The following is a 21,374-nucleotide window of genomic DNA, read 5'->3' as shown; positions in this document are numbered from 1 at the left end:
CCGCTATACCAGGCATAGGTAGAGACTAGACAGTGTGTGCTGTGTCCAGGTGCTGGTGTGGAAGGCACATATCGCTTGACAGAATCGGAACAATGTAGAAAGAGACCGCACTCACCTGATCAACGTGCACAGGTTACTTTATTCCGTTGAGCATAAAACGTAGAACACAGGAGGACAGGTGGTCTGCAGGAATGCCGGGGAACAAGAGGTGTGGTTACAGCTGTTTCACGGGAACACAGCCCGCTTCGTCAGACTCTACCTTCTGGTGTCGCGTCGTAGGTTATATACACACCTACAGCTACGTCAGCAGAGGGGCGTTGCACACAGGTAAGTGACTTAAAAACATAGAAAAGTAGAAAAACCTTAAAATCAACGACCCTCTGCAGAATCAGTATCATATATGGATTAGCAGCTACTATTTATAGAAATACGCTAAAGTCTAGCTTATCATTAAGTCCAAGATTACCTTGGGCGTCCGTGCGCAGGTTGAACTCCGCCTCCGTGCACAGCAATAACTTTTTCCTATCGATCCCATCTTTGGGCATTATTCTCTTTATCCCAAAGAATTTTAATGCAGCCGGGTCATTATTGTGGGTAGTTTTAAGATGTTATTGTTGATGTCCTCCAACAAAAGTGAATCCTATATTGCGTTCATTTGCGAAGTTCTGCATCTTATTCTCACTAACAATGTATTTCAATTTAACAACATATGGTACACACAAAAAAGTGGTGTTGCCATTGGCATGTACCCTGGCAAACATCTATGTAGCCTTTCTGGAAAAAAGATGGATCTTCTCAGAAATTAACCCCTTCAGAAAATCCATCGCCAGTTATGTGAGATTCGTGGACGACGTTCTGATAACCTGGACGGGTACCGGAGCAGAGTTCACGAATTTCATTACATGGCTGAACACCAACAACAATATGTGTCTAAGCTTCACCAGTAAGTCTAGTAAAGAAAAAAAAGAGTTTTTAGATGTACTGGTAAGAGTAAGCCAGAACAAACTGCGCACAGAGGGTTACCGGAAACCGACGGCGGGTAATTCCCTCCTACATTATAGGAGCTACCACCCGAGCCATGTTAAATCCGCTATCCCCTATGGGCAATTTCTTCGCCTGCGAAGAATAAACAACACTCAGAGTAGCTTTGGAAAGCAAGCCAAAGAACTCACTTCACGACTGCTAGAAAGAGGTTACCCACCTTTGGTCCTACAGACAGCGTATAATAGGGCTAACAGACAAAATAGAAATTCCCTTCTACAAAATAGTGGCTCACATAATTCTAGAAAAAGCCAGCAAAAATTAAAAAATAATAATAGAAGATTTTGCATTACATTCACGCACAGCCCGATGGCAGAGAAGATAAAGCAAAGTATTCACAAGCATTGGTACCTAATCCAGAGTGATCCGATCCTATCTGAACAATTTGATAACAAACCCCTCATCTCCTACAAAAGAGTTACAAACCTAGGCGATATCTCAACCAGTAGTAAATACTCTAGCAAGGAGAATACGAGCTGGCTAAGTGGCCCCACAACGTGAGGTAATTTCCGCTGTGGGAGCTGCAAATGGTGCCCTAAACTCAAAGTAGGAAAAATCTTCACCATTGGAGGTATACAAATTAAGTGTAAATTAAGTTTATTAACTGTAAAATGAATCACATCATCTACTGTATGTTTTGCGACTGTAGTTGCTACTACATAGGTAGCACCACTAGGTCGCTAAACATCAGATTCAGAGAACACCTTTATTCGGTTTGTTCAGGAAAGGGGTGTCCTCGGGTCCTGGAACATCTTAAAACCACCCACAATAATGACCCGGCTGCATTAAAATTCTTTGGGATAAAGAGAATAATGCCCAAAGATGGGATCGATAGGAAAAAGTTATTGCTGTGCACGGAGGCGGAGTTCAACCTGCGCACGGACGCCCAAGGTAATCTTGGACTTAATGATAAGCTAGACTTTAGCGTATTTCTATAAATAGTAGCTGCTAGTCCATATATGATACTGATTCTGCAGAGGGTCGTTGATTTTAAGGTTTTTCTACTTTTCTATGTTTTTAAGTCATTTACCTGTGTGCAACGCCCCTCTGCTTACGTAGCTGTAGGTGTGTATATAACCTACGACGCGACACCAGAAGGTGGAGTCTGACGAAGCGGGCTGTGTTCCAGCTGTAACCACACCTCTTGTTCCACGGCATTCCTGCCGACCACCTGTCCTCCTGTGTTCTACGTTTTATGCTCAACGGAATAAAGTAACCTGTGCACGTTGATCGGGTGAGTGCGGTCTCTTTCTACATTGTCCAGATTTGTAAATTACTTCTATTAAAAAATCTTAGTCCTTCCAGTACTTATTAGTAGCTGTATACTACAGAGGAAATTATTTTCTTTTTGAATTCCTTTTCTGTCTGTCCACAGTGCTCTCTGCTGACACCTCTGTCCGTGGAGCTGTCCAGAGGAGCATAGGTTTGCTATGGGGATTTTCTCCTGCCCTGGAAAGTTCCTGACATGGACAGAGGTGTCAGCAGAGAGCACTGCGGACAGACAGAAAAGGAATTAAAAAAGAAAAGAATTTCCTCTGTAGTATACAGCTGCTAATAAGTATTGAAAGGATTAACATTTTTTAGTAAAAGTAATTTACAAATCTGTTTAACTTTCTGGAGCCAGATGACTTAAAAAGACCTAAAAAGAATGTTTCACCGGAGTACCCCTTTAAGGAAAAAACTTGATCAGGAAATAGTTTACGAAAAGGTAGCCACAGTTTTATGGTTTTCTCACAACACAGCCATTTAGATCCAAGACAAACATGGATCCTTCCTAAGCATCGCCATTACTGTCTGGCAGGTACGTACCGTACTAAAATCACCCTATGGTAGATAACCCCTACTTAATATAGTTCTAAAGACCTTGCCTATAGAGCACCTAGTAAATGCTGTATAGTAACCAGACAATCTCCTCTTTGACACCACCACCTCCTTACCCCCCCCTTTAATTGACAGCAACTAGGTAAAGAGAAGATTGTCTGGACTTACCTGGGCTTTTTCTGTGCACTTGAGCCTTATTTGCAGAAGAACATAAAAGCTTACATATTGGTATTGATAAGGACTATGGAGATTTAATTATGTCTCAACCTCATATCTCAACTTCATATCCTGACCTCCTATCTCGTCCTCATATCTCGACCTCATATCCCGTCCTCCTATCCCGTCCTCATATCCCGACCTCCTATCTCGATGGGCTACTTTTGTTTTCGCGTCAACATTTTTTTTGTTGCAGCCATATTGGATTTTTTTGCACCAAAATTTCCGAGTTTGGCACCAAAATCTTCTATTTTTGCGCCAAACTTTACATGCCAGAAAATTCTGGTGGAAACATCTCACGAAATATTTCATAGTTACTAGTGCCCAGACAAGCGATAACTGTATAAATAAAACATTTCTGAGATTAAATGTGAGTGCAGGTGTAGTGACCAGGAAAAAAAAAAAAAAAAATTATATATATATATATATATATATATATATATATATATTTTTTTTTATAACATTTTTGAATAATAATTATTTCTTTTTTTAATAATGACTTAAAGGGGTACTCCGGTACTCACGTATATTGTCTGCTTTACATGATATTTTCAAGGGGGTGAGAATCCACTTTACATCAAAAATTTCACATCAGCTTTTTGGTATGGTTGTAGTTTTATTGTTTTAGTTTTTTATTTTTCCTTAGTTTTTTTGGGAAAAGGTGTTACTTAAAGGGGTACTCCGGCGCTTAGACATCTTATCCCCTATCCAAAGGATAGGGGATAAGATACCTGATCGCGGGGGTCCCGCCGCTGGGGACCCCCGTGATCTTGCACGCAGCACCCCAGTTAAAATCAGTCCCCGGAGCATGTTTGCTCCGGGTCTGATTACCGGCAACCACGGGGCAGGCGGCGTGTGACGTCACGCCTCCGCCCCTGTGTGATGTCACGCTCCACCCCTCAATGCAAGCCTATGGGAAGGGGCGTGACAGCGGCGGGACCCCCGCGATCAGGCATCTTATCCCCTATCCTTTGGACAGGGGATAAGATGTCTAAGCGCCGGAGTACCCCTTTAAGTAACACCTTTTCCCCCAAAAACTAAGGAAAAATAAAAAACGAAAACAATAAAACTACAACCATAACAAAAAGCTGGTGTGAAATTTTTGATGTAAAGTGGACTCTCACCCCCTTGAAAATATCATTTAAAGCAGACAATATACGTGGACACGCCCACCTTTACAAAACTGGCGTGAACAGTGTAAAATGTGGTCGATACTTTTCACGCCAAAACTTTTGCGTGAAATACATTTTTTTTCAGTGCAAAATTCCACTTGGCAGAAAAGGTTTAATATGGATAAATGTAAAGTTATGCATCTGCATACTAAGAACCTGCACTAAATGATATGTCCTAGGGGGATTAAAACTGGGAGAGTCACTGGTAGAGAAGGATCTGGGTGTACTTTAGCCTACAGAACAGCATGCAATGTGAAGAAGCGGCTTCGGGGGCCAGCAGGATATTGTCATATTAAAATAGACTCGTAGGTCAGGGACATAATAATACCGCTTTATAAAGCAATGATGCGGCCTCACCTGGAATATGCTGTTCATAACAAGGATGTCCTAGAGCTGGATACAAAGGAACACAACTAAACTAACAAGGGGCATGAAACATCTTAGCTATGAGAAAGGTTAAAAGAATTAACATTTGTTTAAAAGAGACTTTTGACCGGGATATGATCAAATTATTTAACTATGTAAATAGACTGAACAAAAAATATGGGCAAAAACTGTTCCAGGTAAAACACCCTAAAAAGACACAGGGGCAATCTTTCTGGAGCTGTCACATACTGTAGCCATGTTCTTCACCCAAAATCTAAAGACAAGGTGACACAAATCCAAAGGATAGGGGATAAGATGTCTGATCGCCCGGGGTCCTGCCACTGGGGACCCCCGCAATTTAGCATGCAGCACTCACCTCTGAGCACTGCAGGAAACGCTGGAGGCTCCAAGTCTTATGCCTCCTGCGATCAGACATCTTGTCCCCTATCCTTTGGATAGGGGATAAGATGTCATGGGCCGGAATACCCCTTTAAGTTCTTCATGTTTAATGCTGTGTGTAGCACATAATGCTTTATGGTCCTCAGGGATCCAGGACTTCTGTAGCCTTTTGTTTGGCTCTGTTTTATGGAGCCTTGAGGCAAGTGTGAACCAGGCCTTAGAGGTCCCACAGTCCTTACTTTAGGACAGTGATCTTCATTCTGTGGTTCTCCAGATGTTGCAAAACTACAATTTCCAGCTTGTCGGGCCATGCTGGAGTTGTCATTTTAAAGAATCATGGGGAGAAGACCACAGCTTTTGGACCCATGTATATAATTTCAGCAGGTTTCGGGTAATATGGATTGTTAATTCATTTTAATCTATAGGGACATGACATGGTAGAACAGTGGTCTGGGGGTGAAATAGGGTCAGCAGAGTTTGGATTAAGATGTTTGTGATTAGCGAATGTTTATAAAAAAAAAAGGGGAATTTAGAAGCCTTAAGGGAGGCAGAGAAAACGGTAAGAATTCTAATCAGGGCAGAACAGAGAGACGGAATATGTGCGGGAAGAAGTCAAGTAGCAGAACAGGCAGCAACCTTGTCTTCCTTCTCAAGCATAAATTGGAGATATCCTTAAGGGAATAAGAAGGAGGCCATATTAATCCAGCTGTCTGTCTCTATTACATAAAATATGTCTATGTGGTTTACGGACAGGTATATAATTGTGTGCTTTGTTTATTGTTTATATTGCGTGCCCAATATCATGCCGATGTAATCTGTTAATGATCAGACACAAACGAGGACACAATGCCCAGGAACGTGTCCTCGGAAATAAATGGAGGCACGGGGACAGAGTATTAGATATTATATCACTGATCATATTTCAGGAGCAGCCATGGTAGGATTTCAAAGGATATTAAAAGATAAAGTAGACTTTAAGGAATTAGCGTATGATAGGTCTATGAGGTTTGAGAGAAAGCATAGAGGAGTGTTATGGGATCATAGTGGAAAATTGGATATAGGCTTAAAGGGCTATTGCTGTTGTAAATCCACTGGATATATCATAGATGCTTGAATGGTCCAGTATCTAACAGGGATCTTCACCTATCGGGAGCATCAGAGAACTTATTCACTCACTCATAGCTGCCTCATCCCCATTAAACTCCATAACTAGATGTCTGCATGTGCCTCTCCTTTGGTGCCTATGGAAGATACAAAGAACACTATGTGCTGTTTGGTTGGCTCTGACCATAACTCTTTTGAACTTCATGGGGCCACCATTATTTTGAATATAGAGGTAGAAACTGAACCAATAAACCCTTTTAAGTCCCTGTCACAGAACTTTTGATATGTCCTAGAGAAGACACGACCCTGACCTACAAGCAGGACGAGAAGTGCACGGATGAGCTTTTCTGTCTGCGACTGAGATGGTCCCATAAATTTACATTAAGAGGCTATCTCAGTCATGTGGTACAGATTCGGGAGTCTAAAATATGAAAACATTATTTATTCTACACAGTAAACACAAAAAGAAAAATAACTCAGAATTGCCTTTTATTTGTTGCCTTTCATCCCAAAACAGGAAAGCCAACAAAATGTCTAATTTGGTTTTGCTTTTCACCAGTAAAACTGCATAAACATAGTATAATTATTATCATACTAACTAAAAATGTTATTACAAAGTGAAATTCGAAAAACTGAAGCCCCACAAACATGTGCAGTTGTGCTTCTTTTTCAATTATTATCCAACAAATAATTTTTATTTGTTTCAAAACACATTATATGGTAAAAAGAAGGCTGCCCATTGTACACTTCCAAACTGCCCATCATATAAAACAGCAGCTAGGAGTGTGCCAGTCTGGTGGTGTCATAGATTTTTTTGTTGTAAGAGTTAATATTACCAAGGTCAGATTTGATAAATTAGACTCATTCACCTAAGGCCAAAATCAGCTCGGTCTTCAGGGGGTTAAAGGGGTACTCCCGTAGAAACTTTTTTTTTTTTTAAATCACCTGGTGCCAGAAAGTTAAACAGATTTGTAAATTACTTCTATTAAAAAATCTTAATCCTTCCAGTACTTATTAGCTTCTGAATACTACAGAGGAAATGGTTTTCATTTTTGGAACACAGAGCTGTCTGCTGACATCATGACCACAGTGCTCTCTGCTGACATCTCTGTCCATTTTAGGAACTGTCCAGAGCAGCATATGGGGATTTTCTCCTACTCTGGACAGTTCTTAAAATGGAGATGTCAGCAGAGAGCACTGTGGTCATGATGTCAGCAGAGAGCACTGTGTTTCAAACGGAAAATAATTTCCTCTGTAGCATTCAGAAACTAATAAGTACTGGAAGGATTAAGATTTTTTTTAATAGAAGTAATTTACAAATCTGTTTAGCTTTCTGGCACCAGTTGATGTATTTTTTTCCCACGAGAGTACCCCCTTTAAGAAGTACAACTGAACTAGCAAATAAATAAGCCCTCTTATGGTTCTGTGGATGAAAAACAAAAATGCTATGGATCTTAGAAGGCAAAGAAGGAAAACAAAAGTGGAAAACATAAAATTCACTAAGATGGGAAAAGGTAAAAGACCACTAGGGGACCTTGAATGGTGCGAAGGAAAGTGCCAGGGAATCTGTAAGATGACTGTCTTTTTTTTTTTTTTTTTTTTTTTTACTCTACAGCGTTTCCAGCCTTGCTTAAAAAATGTAGAATACAGCTGATTTGAAGTTCTCTCCAATTTGCCGTTCCCTTTCCTTTTTATCTTGATTTCCCCTTTTTCCTTTATATTTTTTATATGAAAATCCAAAATAGAAAATAATAGCACCAAAGAATTCCATTGTAAAAAAATGCCTTTCTAACCCAACCTTGCCTGTCGGAGAGAAAGCAAGGTGGATCACAGGACTTCCTTCGTAAGAAAATACTCTTTTCTTTCCTCCTTAGGACTGTTCTTCTGGCTTTACAGATACCAACCAACCAGGTTTCAGCACCCAAAATACAATGAACTAGATGAAATGGAATGTGAGGCCAATAAATCAAAAATATTTCCCCAATAACAAAATGGTTTAGGCCAACGCCAGAGCATATGGATCAAATCTGCAGCAAGATCTCCATTGTAAACCTCCAGAACCCCCAACCATTGAGAATATCTGTAAAAGATTAATGCATGATCATCTACTCTTATTAAATATTTATACATTTTCCAATAACTTTTTTTTGTTTAAATCTTAGATATATACTCAATACAGTCCAAATGTCAAGGTTCTTAGATTCTAATACCTCATATTCAGAATAAGTCATGTGCCTCATCTGTAACTGTTTTGGATACATCAAAGATTTTTTTTTAGCTATTTAAAACAATTATAAAAATTCCACTAAAAATAATTATTGTCATCGATCTGAAGTTCTTTCGATTTTGACTGCTATATAGGTGAAAAGGAAACAACTTTTAACCCCAAAATTGAAATGACACTGTCCCAAAAAAGGTAGCAAGTGAATAGTTCTTGAGATATTGGAAGCAGGAAAAATGTGCAAGTGTAGATTTTTTCCAGGTGGACTTTCCACCCTGAAAATCCCCTGGAAAAATTCTGCCAGAACATTGAATTAGTTCAATGTCTTGGCGGATCTCCGCAGACATTACTGTCTATGGGGACGGCAATGTCTGCACAGTCCTAGAGCTGACTGATTCAGATACTGGCCTCCCTCAGAGATTATGTAGTGTGAACCTGATTTAAATGGGCACTGTCCAATACAAAAACTTTTGATATGTTGTAAAGCATGCAACACCAACAGGTTTTGCAATTGCTTTCATTAGAAAATGTTCAGTATTTCATACTGAAAAAGCCAGTCAAATAACTGCCCCCCTTACCTGCTTGGACACATGCTAGTCCTGCTGTGTCCATGCGTCATCACCTATGTCATGGACACACTTCATTGATTGACACCTGTGAATGCAGGGCTCACACCTGGAGGAAAAATCCTCCCACTATCAGCTTGTGTCCTGCTACTGTCAGGACAAGCTGGGAGTTGTAGTTTTGCTAATGCTCAGGGAGATGTGAGCAGACAGCATACTGAGGGAGGGCGCGGAGACATGCACAGTGAGGCCACGCCCCCTCCCTTTGAGAGGAATTCAGACTAGTGAGCTAAATTAAAAGTGTAATAAAAAAATAAATAAAGGTGCTAGACACATAAAAATTAGATATACATGGTCAGGATTAGATACTAAGTGATAAATAAAAAAAATGTTTTTTTGTTGGATCTGACGGGTACTCTTTAAGAATCTGATCAACAAGGGCTGAATTGTAATGGCTAGATGACCGGGTCAGAAAATTCCAAAAACAGCAGGTCTAGGATGCAGTAGTTGGTACCTACCAAAAGTACTCCAAGAAAGGACAACCAGTGGTGACAGGGTTATAGGGCCCCAAGGCTCATTTATTTGTAGGTGAGTGAAGGCTTGCCCATGTGGTCAGAATCCACAGAAGAACTTTTGTGCAGCAAATTGCTACTAAAAAGTTCTGCCATCTAGTAAAGTGATGGCAAAGTGATATCACATACAGGGCATCTCCTCTTCATGGCAGTGGGATCCCATAATGGCAGTGTTCTCCTTTAGTAGGATAACATCCTGGTCACACTGCAAAAATTGTTAAGGAATGACATGAAGCACATAGAAAAACAATCAAGGTGATGTTAGTACGTACCTGCCAGACAGTAATAGCCATGTCTGGGAAGGATCTGTACTTATCTTGGGGCTGTTGTGAGATTACCATAACGCTAAGGCTATCTTTTTATGAACTGGCTATTTCCTGTTGGAGTTAGTTCCCTCAAACTACAAATCCCATGATTCCTTGTTTGTAAGTGTGAGGTCACTTTTCTCCCTGCCATACATCAGCCACCTCACCCATTGAAACACACCAGTGATCTCTTCAATGCAACAGACCAATGTTTTCTGACCAGGGTGCCCTCAGCTGTTTGCAAAACTACAATTTTTGCAGAATGATCTACCTCCCATCCAGTGGTCGCTCAACTCATTGAAGCAAAAACGGGCTCCCTCTGATCACCTGACTAGTGATGTAATGTCTCGGGCCGCACTGCAACCTAGGAAAACCTGAGACAATACTCATATAGTATGCTGTTAAAAATAAACCTTGGGGCGAGGTCACTCCCACATATCTAGTGTCCTGGGAGAAGGAAGTGAAAATGTCCTTCTCAGATGCGGAACGCGTGATGATTCTTAGATACTCTCATGGCTTCTCGAGATGTGTTAAGCTACAGGAAAATCACTTTAAACTGGTCTCCAGATGGTACAGGACGCCAGAACTCCTTCATGACTGGGGGACTAGCCTCAACCAGTGATTGCTGGAGATGCTGCAAACATGTAGGCTCCTTATCACACATCTGGTGGTACTGTCCTATGATTACCACATATTGGAAAGAGGTAGATGACCATATTAACAGCATTTTTAAAACCACCGTAACCCTTACCCTGCAAATGGTCCTTCTGGGACTGGCGCAAAAGGATATCCCACTTAATAAGACATAATTGTTGGTGCTTCTTCTACCGGCAGCGAAAAAGCTAATACCCCTGCACTGGTGTAAAACTGATCCGCCGACTGTCCAAGAATTGTTTAATATAGTAACTATGATATGTAGACTAGAAAAACTATCTAGTTCTTAAGATGCCTATTTTAAAACATGGTACCCATGGTTAGCTTCTAGGAACAGTCTGTAGGGTAGTGTACAAAATCTGTATGGATGCTCTCCACAACAGTTTGGAAAAGCCTCCCTCTCATGTTTTGCTCATTTTAGACATATAGGGGGAATGTTTCCCTTCCACCCCAGCCCTTACCTACCCCCTCCCCTCCCCCAACACTCTTCTTTCTTCTCCCCCTTTCTCATCTCTCTTATGTCTTTCCTACTTCTATTCTGCATTTACTTATCTCTCTTTCTCAACGCTTCCTGTTTGTCTTTCTGTTGACAAGCTCTCAGCCATGTCTTGTTGTCTAGTATGTTAATTGTTACAGCTCATTGAGCATGATTGTTTGTTGCAAGCAGGCCCCTGTTCCTTGGATGTACATAATATTTGTTGGATAGTAACCAGAAATAGATAACCAACGCTATGAGTCCTGCTAGGCTCATGTTTGTATTCCTTTATCGCCACATCTGTGCCTTACTGATTTCTACTTGTATCTATGTGGATGCCTTACATTTGGAATGTGTCTGCTATGTTTATTGTACATTTCTGTTCTTTTCTTGATGAAAATTTTAAATAAAGAATTGATAAACCAAAAAATAAACCCTGGGGCAAAAATCACATAAGAATTGGAGCCCACCATAAAACACAGGTACAGACACTATATTATGGACTACACTAACTTTACAGCCCCCGTAGCATAGTCAAATGAAAGAAAAAAATGAATATCCCATTAAAGGGTGACTGAACCCCAAATCATGCTTGAAGCAGCTGAAATTTTCTAACTTGAAAAAAAGGACTTAAAGGTCTTATACTAGGAATATAAGTTATCTTCCATCCACAGTATAGGGGACACTAGCTGATCAGTAAAGATTCCATCAATGGGACCCCCACTGATCACAAGAACAAAGGTCCGTTGTCTCCAGAGTGAATGGAGCGTTAGCATACATGCTTGGCTGCCACTACATTAGCCAAGTACATCCATTGACACCGACCTCCATTTTTGTGATCAGTGGGGGTCCCTGTAGTCAGACTTTCAGTTATCAGTTGGTTATGTGGATAGGGGATAGCTTTTATACTTGGGATAACCCCTTAAAACATTTTTTTTTACCAAATGTAAAAGTCTAAAACAGTCCAGCATTCTAAGATGATTCTAGATTATGGCATGGAGGAATATAGTATTCTATTAGATTGTATATTATGTGTACTGTGACTCTATACATACTTTTATATATGTGATATTATATTGTATCACTGTATAAGACAAGTTTTTCATGTTATTGTGAAGCAAACTAAAATTAGTGTGAAACCAGAAATATGTGGGAAATTTGGCCATTAAACAAACCAATTCAGTCTTCTTAATCTGTTTTATTTTAGATCGGATGAAACCTCACAATCTTCCCCTGTGGCATCCTTTATTAAGAAGGGGGCCTTTGTGGAAAAATTCAATTTCAATGTATGGCGTAGATTGTACCCTGGAACCTAGAACACAATAGGACCCCTTTAATCTCCCACTGCACACTGCACAACCCATCCCAAACCATAGAAATATTTATGGCATGGAATTTGCAAATTTGTATGTCTGTTGCCAAGTGACCTTTTGTGCAGAGACATAGAGTGATTCATTGATCTTTCATTTCCTATAAAGGACCATTGCCCCTATAATAAGCCTGGCTTGTCTGTATACCTTGTGCCGCCCCCCGATGAAATAACCAGTGCAACTGCGACCTTTGCCCTGCACACTCAGCATTCATTTCCTCCTATAGTCTGCTTGTTCTGCAACTGCCCATAACAATATATTTCTATAAAAGCTTTGGTACATTTTATTCTGTAGGGCTTCAGTCTAGGAAGAGGTTATATTTAGTATTAATGGAGAACCACCAGAATATGTATATGAAAATCCCTTTAGTTTGTTTACAATGTGTTCCTCAAGGGATTTTGTTCTGATTATAACACTTCCTGATCTGGTATCTCTGTGTTATCATTCGTGCACTAATGCCACTCTGAGTAACTTGGCACACTACTTAGACCGATACCTCCAGGAATATGCCACCAGCTTACAGAGCTATCTGAGGTTGATAGAATATCTTCTCCCGTTACCCTGGAAACCAAACTATATCTTTATCACTTGCGACGTATCTTCTCTATAGTCGAATATTCAGCATGCACTAGGCCTCCAGTGTGTTCTGGAAGCCCTGGAACGTGACCCCACCATCACTCCATCACATTGCAACTTTTTAATTCCCTTTCATATAGTCTTCACAACAATTACTTTTTATATGATGGCTGTATATACCATCAGAAGCTCGTGACCGCGATGGGCTCGAAAGTCGTACCTGTTTATGTGAATATTTTCATGGGAACATTTGAATAGGAACACATCTAGGGCAACCTCCTTCTCATGGAACACATCGTGGTTTACTATAGATACATCGACGATCTGTTCTTTGTGTGGAAAGGACTGGAAGATACCATCCCTTTACTTTTGCAACAGTTATCCAAAATACATGGGGGCCTCAATTTTACTCTTGATTCCAATAAAGAAGGTATCAACTTCTTGGATCTATGCATCACCCACAACGCTGAATCTTTTATCACATCCACCTTTTTTAAAAAGCTGGGTGCCAATAGCTATTTGGATTTTCAAAGCACACATTTTAAGAAGTAGCTACTTAACATTCCTGTGAGCCAATACAAGCAGATACAAAAATACACAAAAATGTTAGCAATCTGACCACGTTCAAACAAAAATCCCAAGTTTTGCGAAAAAGGTTCAGGGAGAAACATTATTCTGAAAAGGTACTTACCAATGCCTATAACCTCACCAAGGAGCTTTCCCAGAGAGTCTGTTTATTATCAACAAAAAAAGACCAGCATTCCGAACAAAAGGACAATGAAAGTTGCTCTTCTTCCTCCAACTTCATTACTACTTATAGTAATGATTCACATAAAATCAAACAAATTAGCAGCCAACACTGGCACATTCTAAAAGTAGATCAGTTTCTGTCTAAAATCCTTCCAAAACAACCCTGCATCACGTATAGAAAGTCACCATCTTTGAAAAGTATCCTGGCACCAAGCCAAATCAGAAGGCAAAGAAATAGAACAGGTCAAACTAATCCCTTGGGGTTATCTCTCAAAAAAGGCAGCTTTAAATGTAAAAAAGCACGCTGCCTATGCTGTTCCCAAATCACAAACTGACAGACCCGATTTTCATCTACCTCCACAGGAGAATCCTTTAATATTAAATTCCATTTGACTTGTCAAACGAGTCATGTGATCTGATTCAGTGCCTTAACTGTCTGCTACAGTACATAGGCAAAACTACTTGTCCTCTTCACTAAAGACTTAATCAGCATAGACAGAATATTAAAAGGAAGTTTTTATTACATGGAGTCTCGAAACATTGTTCAATTGTCCATCCTGAAAGTAACATTACCATCAGCATCACTCCTATTGATTTCGTCCCTCCCTGTGTCAACAGATTTGAACAATTAAAAAGATTAGAGATGTTTTGGATCCACAAAATGAACACAATTTCCCCGAACGGTTTGAATGAAGTGAAAGAAGTCACATCCATGTAACATCCATTATCTTTTATCTCACCTTATTCTATCCTCCGTCCATTATTCATCATTTTCAAAATGGGGCCCTTATATTCTAAGTCCCAAACGTCACTGCGCATGCGCAAGTCACATCCTGGTACCCAGCTCAGATTTCCGCTATCAGGCTCTCACCATTTTACACATGCGCTAAGCAATTCCCGGTTGCCACCAGCAACATCCAGATTTCAGTCACAATACCAGCAATCTTACGATTAATTTTCAGTTCAATTCAACTCTGTGCCCATCGCTTGGCCCTTTTATCTTACCTTGACCTCTCCTTCATTTCTTTTGCATATATCTAATCCACGGTGGGATGGCGCATGCGCATTGTTAGATGTATTGAGCTTTGATGTGCCATCATTTTGTACCTATTTAAGTATTTTTATATTGTTTTTATGTTTTAACAGCATCATAGAATATTTTTTTTTTTTTACAATTTACTACTTTATTTTTTTTTACCACTATATGCTTTCCAACACTAAGTTCCTGTTAACAGCAGACCTGTTTGACCCGGAAGTGTTTTTAATTGTTGTAATCAAGTGCTACTGTTAGTGAAACATGTTATGCCTGAAAAGAGCCCGGTTTGGGCTGGAAATGCAAGCTTACTGTGCGTTGCATTTTATTCAATAAACCTAATTGAATTGACCACTGCCTGACGACTTTGCGCCCCGGTCCTAGTCTTGTTTCTTTTGAGATACATCATTACCAATATCTGCATTGCCACATACCGGTACCGTCCCAGGACCATCAGAGGGATCAGGAGGCTGCCACTCTTACTATGATGCCATTTTAAATGTTATGCTCTCAGCATAACTCTGCAAAGTGAGCTGCCAACCTTTTGCCTTATCTATCTAATGGACTATATATTGAATGATCCGCACAAGGTGCTCACATTTGTTGTTTTTTCTTCTTTTATCTCTGCACCTACATGGAGACACTGGGACATATATCAACCAGTTTATATGGAATAATAGGAGATATAGGGGGTTATATGTAGTACTAGGAGGAGATATAGGAGAGGTTATATGGAGTAATAGAAGATATAGGGTAAGTTATATGGAGTAATAGGAGGAGATATAGGGGAGGTTATATGGAGTAATAGGAGGAGATATAGAGGAGGTTATATGGAGTAATAGGAGGAGATATAGGGGAGATTATATGGAGTAATAGGAGGAGATATAGGAGAGGTTATATGGAGTAATAGGAGGAGATATAGGGGAGGTTATATGGAGTAATAGGAGGAGATATAGGGGAGGTTATATGGAGTAATAGGAGGAGATATAGGGGAGGTTATATGGAGTAATAGGAGGAGATATAGGGGAGGTTATATGGAGTAATAGGAGGAGACATAGAAGAGGTTATATGGAGTAATAGGAGGAGATGTAGGGGAGGTTATATGGAGTAATAGGAGGAGATGTAGGAGAGGTTATATGGAGTAATAGGAGGAGATGTAGGAGAGGTTATATGGAGTAATAGGAGGAGATATAGGAGAGGTTATATGGAGTAATAGGAGGAGATATAGGAGAGTTATATGGAGTAACAGGAGGAGATATAGGGGAGGTTATATGGAGTAATAGGAGGAGATATAGGAGAGGTTATACGGAGTAATAGGAGGAGATATAGGGAGGTTATATGGAGTAATAGGAGAAGATATAGGAGAGGTTATATGGAGTAATAGGAGGAGATATAGAGGAGGTTATATGGAGTAATAGGAGGAGATATAGGGAAGGTTATATGGAGTAATAGGAGGAGATATAGGGAGGTTATATGGAGTAATAGGAGGAGATATAGGAGAGGTTATATGGAGTAATAGGAGGAGATATAGGGAGGTTATATGGAGTAATAGGAGGAGATATAGGGGAGGTTATATGGAGTAGGAGGAGATATAGGAGAGGTTATATGGAGTAATAGGAGATATAGGGGAGGTTATATGGAGTAATAGGAGGAGATATAGAGAGGTTATATGGAGTAATAGGAGGAGATATAGGGGAGGTTATACGGAGTAATAGGAGGAGATATAGGGAGGTTATATGGAGTAATAGGAGGAGATATATGGAGGTTATATGGAGTAATAGGAGGAGATATAGGGGAGGTTATATGGAGTAATAGGAGAAGATATAGGGAAGGTTATATGAAGTAATAGGAGGAGATATAGGAGAGGTTATATGGAGTAATAGGAGGAGATATAGGGAAGGTTATATGGAGTAATAGGAGGAGATATAGGGGAGGTTATATGGAGTAATAGGAGGAGATATGGGGAGGTTATATGGAGTAATAATAGGATATATAGGGGAGGTTATATGGAGTAATAGGAGGAGATATAGGGGAGGTTATATGGAGTAATAGGAGGAGATATAGGAGAGTTATATGGAGTAATAGGAGGAGATATAGGAGAGGTTATATGGAGTAATAGGAGGAGATATAGGGGAGGTTATCTGGAGGAACGGGAAGTTGCATAGTAAAAATGAATTGTTATTTGATATATAGTGTAGAGCAGGATGAAGTTTCCACTATATATAAGTATAGGACACAGCAGTGGAGGGCAGTATGCACATACAGGATGTAGAGTATGATGAGCTGACGCTATAGTTGTGCGGTAGGCTATATGATTGTGAATACTGTTAAATGGTAAAAGGGGGGGGGGGGGTGGGACTGTTCAATGTGTTCAGGAGGAAAGCAATTTCATGCTGACTACACAGCAAACACTTTAAATCCTACATTGGGAATAAATCTTTTGTCATCATATAAAGAAACATCTGGTTTTCCAGAGCAACGGGAACGTCATCATGAGCTCTCCGGAAGCCGGCTTTCCTTGTACACATATAACTGCTTTATATGTCTCTATTCATGCAAACAAATATTATTCCAAATACACAATGATTTGCATGTACTCAAATGCACAGATGCCTCCTGATACAAACATATACATAATACGAACCCTTAAACACAAAATATATTCTTACACAAAGGTTGCGGAGCAACCACTGCAATGTGAACTGCATGTAACATTAGATGCTAATGAAGTGTATATATTCAACAGTATAGCTGGCAGTAGCATAAGTCTATGTGGGGTCCCGGTACCGTATTACATACCGTACCTAGTTTAGAAAAGTCAGAGTAGCTACGCTCAGGTAGGGTCCCTCATGTGCGACAGCCCCTAGTAGCCTCTCCTCAAGTCTAATTCTCTAAGGCCTCTCTCTGCCTTTTGGCTAAGACCAAATGTAGTATCTGTTCTTATCAGTTTAATGCTGGTGGCAGGCGACGTCAGCAAGGAGCTGGTGGGTGCTGCATGGAAGGGAACTGGTGTACCAGGGCATTCCGGGGCTGGTTCTGAGGAATCAGCTCGACGGCTGCCCCGATGTGACCTGTTACCTCCGGGTCTCGCCATGAGGCTGAGAGGGTCTAGAGCCGCGGTACTTTAGTGCCTCGGGGAGTGGTGATCCCGAGTTGCCGAAACTCACTGGGTGTATTGGCTCACTGAGTTGAAGCACGGGCACCATGATCTCTTCACCTTTGTGGCACTCACCTCTTGATTACCGGCCTTCTGGCTAGGATGAGAGAAATTTTTATAGATCCGGCCGGATGTCCGGGCATAATTTCTGCACACATTCACTTATTTATTTCTTTTTGTCTCACTGTGTCACTTTTTGCGTGTTGTGTGTCCACAGGATTTGTCAGGATGCGGTAGCCCTTCTGGGTGTCCCTCCTGGCGGTCTAGAGGAGGTGTGTGTGGCCATTAGGTTCCGCACCTCCCTGCAAACACCCTGGGTACTCCTGCTTTGGCAGGGTACCAACCGTTATTGGCTCTGCGGGCAGATACCTTGGCTAACGCCAAGGGGGGTGCCGGGAGCATTTGTGGTCCCTTAGTAGCTTGCAGGTACCTTTTGGTCCGGAGGTGAAGGGTAAGGTTTGTTGGGGGGGCCTCTCTCCTGTCGGAGAAGGACTTGCGATAGACCGCATCCTTTTTGCACGTTTTTTTAGTGTAACACGTTTGCACTTTTTCTTGCACTTTGGGTGATTCAAGAGCACGTTCCTCGGCTCTTAGAAAAAAAAACTAATTCTCTAATGTTAATACATGTATATATTTAATAAATAATGTATATCTAATATAATGTAAAGTATTTACCTTGTTAGCATTGCAGGACCTTCGGTCATGTGACCATATTAATATCCTCTATGGTATGTTGGAGGACCTTTTTTAGGTCCTTGGGTCACGTGTTACCCACAATCCTTTGTAATGGTGATTGACACAAGTATGGACCAATTAGCACTAGTCCTGCCCCTGCCCATATAAGGGAGCTGTAGCCAATTATCCCTCTCTTGGGTTGCTGCTTTCGTGGATGCCGGACTAGCAGGATGGAACTGTGCAACTTTCAAAGACACGCTAGGCCTGAAAACCTACCGGCCTCAGCTGAACTAAAACCGTGAGTTCTAAACTACCCCCGCTAATGCTAGTGTGACTATTGGAACGCAACTAAATCTCCTAAATCCAGTGGAACAGCGCACAAGACTCTAAATTGCTAAAGTCCCAACCTTCGTCAATCTCCAAAGAAAGCAGTTGTATGCATAGAGACTGTTCAGTTTATGAAGCTTGCAGAAAATCTTCAGTAAAAGTTATACCTGTTTCAGAAAACTCTCCGGTTGTGGACATTCTATTCTTATCTACCTCCCTATCACTCTTAGGAAGGGTGGCGGTAGGACAAGCATTACTAAGGAGCCTCACCCTGGCATCACGAATAGCAAGGGTTAACAAGCACCCTTTAATCACCGCACAGCTACACTCCCCATACCCTACATCCTCCAGGCTATCATATAGCTTTTTGGCGTCCAACGAACAGGATACGGGTGTGTGCCTACAGCTATTGCCACCAAGTAAAGTGTTCTCCCCCCGAGGCAAAAGACTTTATTTATGTATTGTGAATCTCCTTCTAAACTACGGGACTGTGTTGCTGGTGCTGTGTGCAGAAAGTGCGCATGAAAAGTAACGGGGGTGGTGAAAAGTACTGCAGAGCCGCAATTCGCAGCGCAAGGGCTTAAGGGCAAAGCTAGTCCTTCCCGCGCGGAGTCTCCAGAGCCGCGGCAGCCATCTTGGCAGAGCCTCGGACAGAAAACCTGCGGAAAAGCATAGCTAGTTCGACAAGGAAACGCAGAGAGTGGCAGAAGACCAAAAGCTTTAAAGAGCCAGCATGGTGTAAAACACTGAAGCGCCAGGTCGCTAAATTAAGATCTTCGCTGAATTCTACTCAACTCCCGATCATTGCACTCAAATTCCAGCTCACCGCACTCAATTTCCAGACCAGCGCTCTCAAGTTCGAGATCTACGCACTCAGTTTCCAGATAAGCGCTCTCAAGTTCGAGATCTACGCACTCAAGTTCCAGATTCAAGAACAGCTACGTCTCTTAAAGGGGTATTCCAGGCAAAACTTTTCGGAAAGTTAAACAGATTTGTAAATTAGATCATTGTAGAAAAAAACCGCAGGGAGTCTGACGAAGTGGGCTGAGTTCCCGTGAAACAGCTGTAACTACACCTCGTGTATCCTGGCGTACCTGCCGACTGCCTGTCTTGTGTTCTTTGTTGATGTTCCATGGAATAAAGATACCAGTGCACGATGTACGGGTGAGTGCGTTTTTTTTCTGCAATGATCTGATGTTACAAGCGACTTGTGCCTTTCTGACCAGAACCCCGAATTAGCACACCTATACCAGCATAGCGGTGCCGGACTTGGTTCTTTCTGCTTCTACCTTAAGCTAGATTTGTAAATTACTTCTATAAAAAAATCTTAATCCTTCCAATAGTTAATAGCTTCTGAAGTCTTCTGTCTAACTGCTCATTGATGATGTCACGTCCCGGGAGCAGTGCATGATGGGAAAATATCCCCATAGGAACTGCACAGCTCCCGGGACGTGAGTCATCAGAGAGCATTTAGACAGAAAACAACAACAACTTAACTTCATGTTGATTAAGATTTTTTAATCAAAGTAATTTACAAATCTGTTTAACTTTCCGGAGCCAGTTGATATATAAAAAAAGTTTGGGCCTGGAATACCCCTTTGAAGGGACCGACGTTCCCTAGCTTCATTTAAAGGGACCTGCTCCACCTCCAGATCCTGCTCCACCTCCAGACTCTGCTTCAGTAATTGCCGCTTCCAGGACCTGCTCCACATCCAGATCCTGCTCCAGTACTTGCCCCAGAGCCACCTGCACCCCCTAGTCAGCAAGATGGTGGTGCTCCGGTGGTTTCTTCTGCGGAACCAGCACAGCCGGCAGGAAAGGTCCAACCCGATTCTTCTCCAGCTGCTGCACTGACCTCCAGGACACCTGCTGCCGCACCTGTCTTTTTGGAGAATCCTGTTCTCCCACATTATAGTGGTGACCCGTTTTCACTGAGGGACTTCAAGGAGAAGATATCCAGCCTCTTCGCTTTTTATGCTTTCTCCCATCATCTACAGGTGCAGTTACTTGCTGGACAGCTGCAGGGATCTGCATTAGAGGAGGTACGCACATGGCCATCGGCCGACAAGGCTACAGTGGAGAAAATCTTTGAGGGGCTCTATCAAGTGTTCGAGTCTCACTCCCCCTCTGAGGTACATCTGAGACTGTATGAGCGATGTCAGTAACCAGGTGAGACTCTTCGGGCCTATGCTGTAGCCCTGCAGAACGCATCAGAAGCAGTACAAAAGCTAGATGGTATTACACCCGATCAGGGTAACAGGGTGTTGATGGACCGGTTCATAGATGGGGCCCAGAATAAGTGGGATAAGGCCCAACTCAGGATGCTGGCAGCTCAAAACCCCGATATGGCTTTCCCTGCCTTCAAGAGATTGTCCATCCAAGTCATTGAGTAACGGCCCAAAGCAGAGGAAGTTAGGCCCCCTTCTACTGAATCATTGAGAGCCCCGGCCTTAACCACTCCCCAGCCTGCCACCGTCTCGACTCCCTCTAGTCTTTGGGCTAATGACATGTACAACGGGACATTGATCAGTTGACTAAAGCTATTAAAGAGAGGATGGGCAGGGCTAACTCCCCTTC

The 21,374-nt window shown here is 41.6% G+C and overlaps 1 protein-coding gene and 1 pseudogene across 5 annotated transcripts in view; both read left to right on the top strand.

The window, feature by feature from the left end:
• Positions 1 to 21,374, top strand: part of LOC130296436 (P2X purinoceptor 7-like) — a 244,178-nt gene that overhangs the window by 94,027 nt on the left and 128,777 nt on the right. The window lies entirely within an intron of this gene.
• Positions 17,533 to 17,692, top strand: LOC130297190 (U2 spliceosomal RNA; annotated as a pseudogene).

The sequence above is a fragment of the Hyla sarda genome, chromosome 12 (genome assembly GCF_029499605.1).
Source record: "Hyla sarda isolate aHylSar1 chromosome 12, aHylSar1.hap1, whole genome shotgun sequence".
NCBI lineage: Eukaryota > Metazoa > Chordata > Amphibia > Anura > Hylidae > Hyla > Hyla sarda.
Note: the sequence above shows the minus strand (reverse complement) of the source record. Positions and strands in the feature narration are given on the sequence as shown.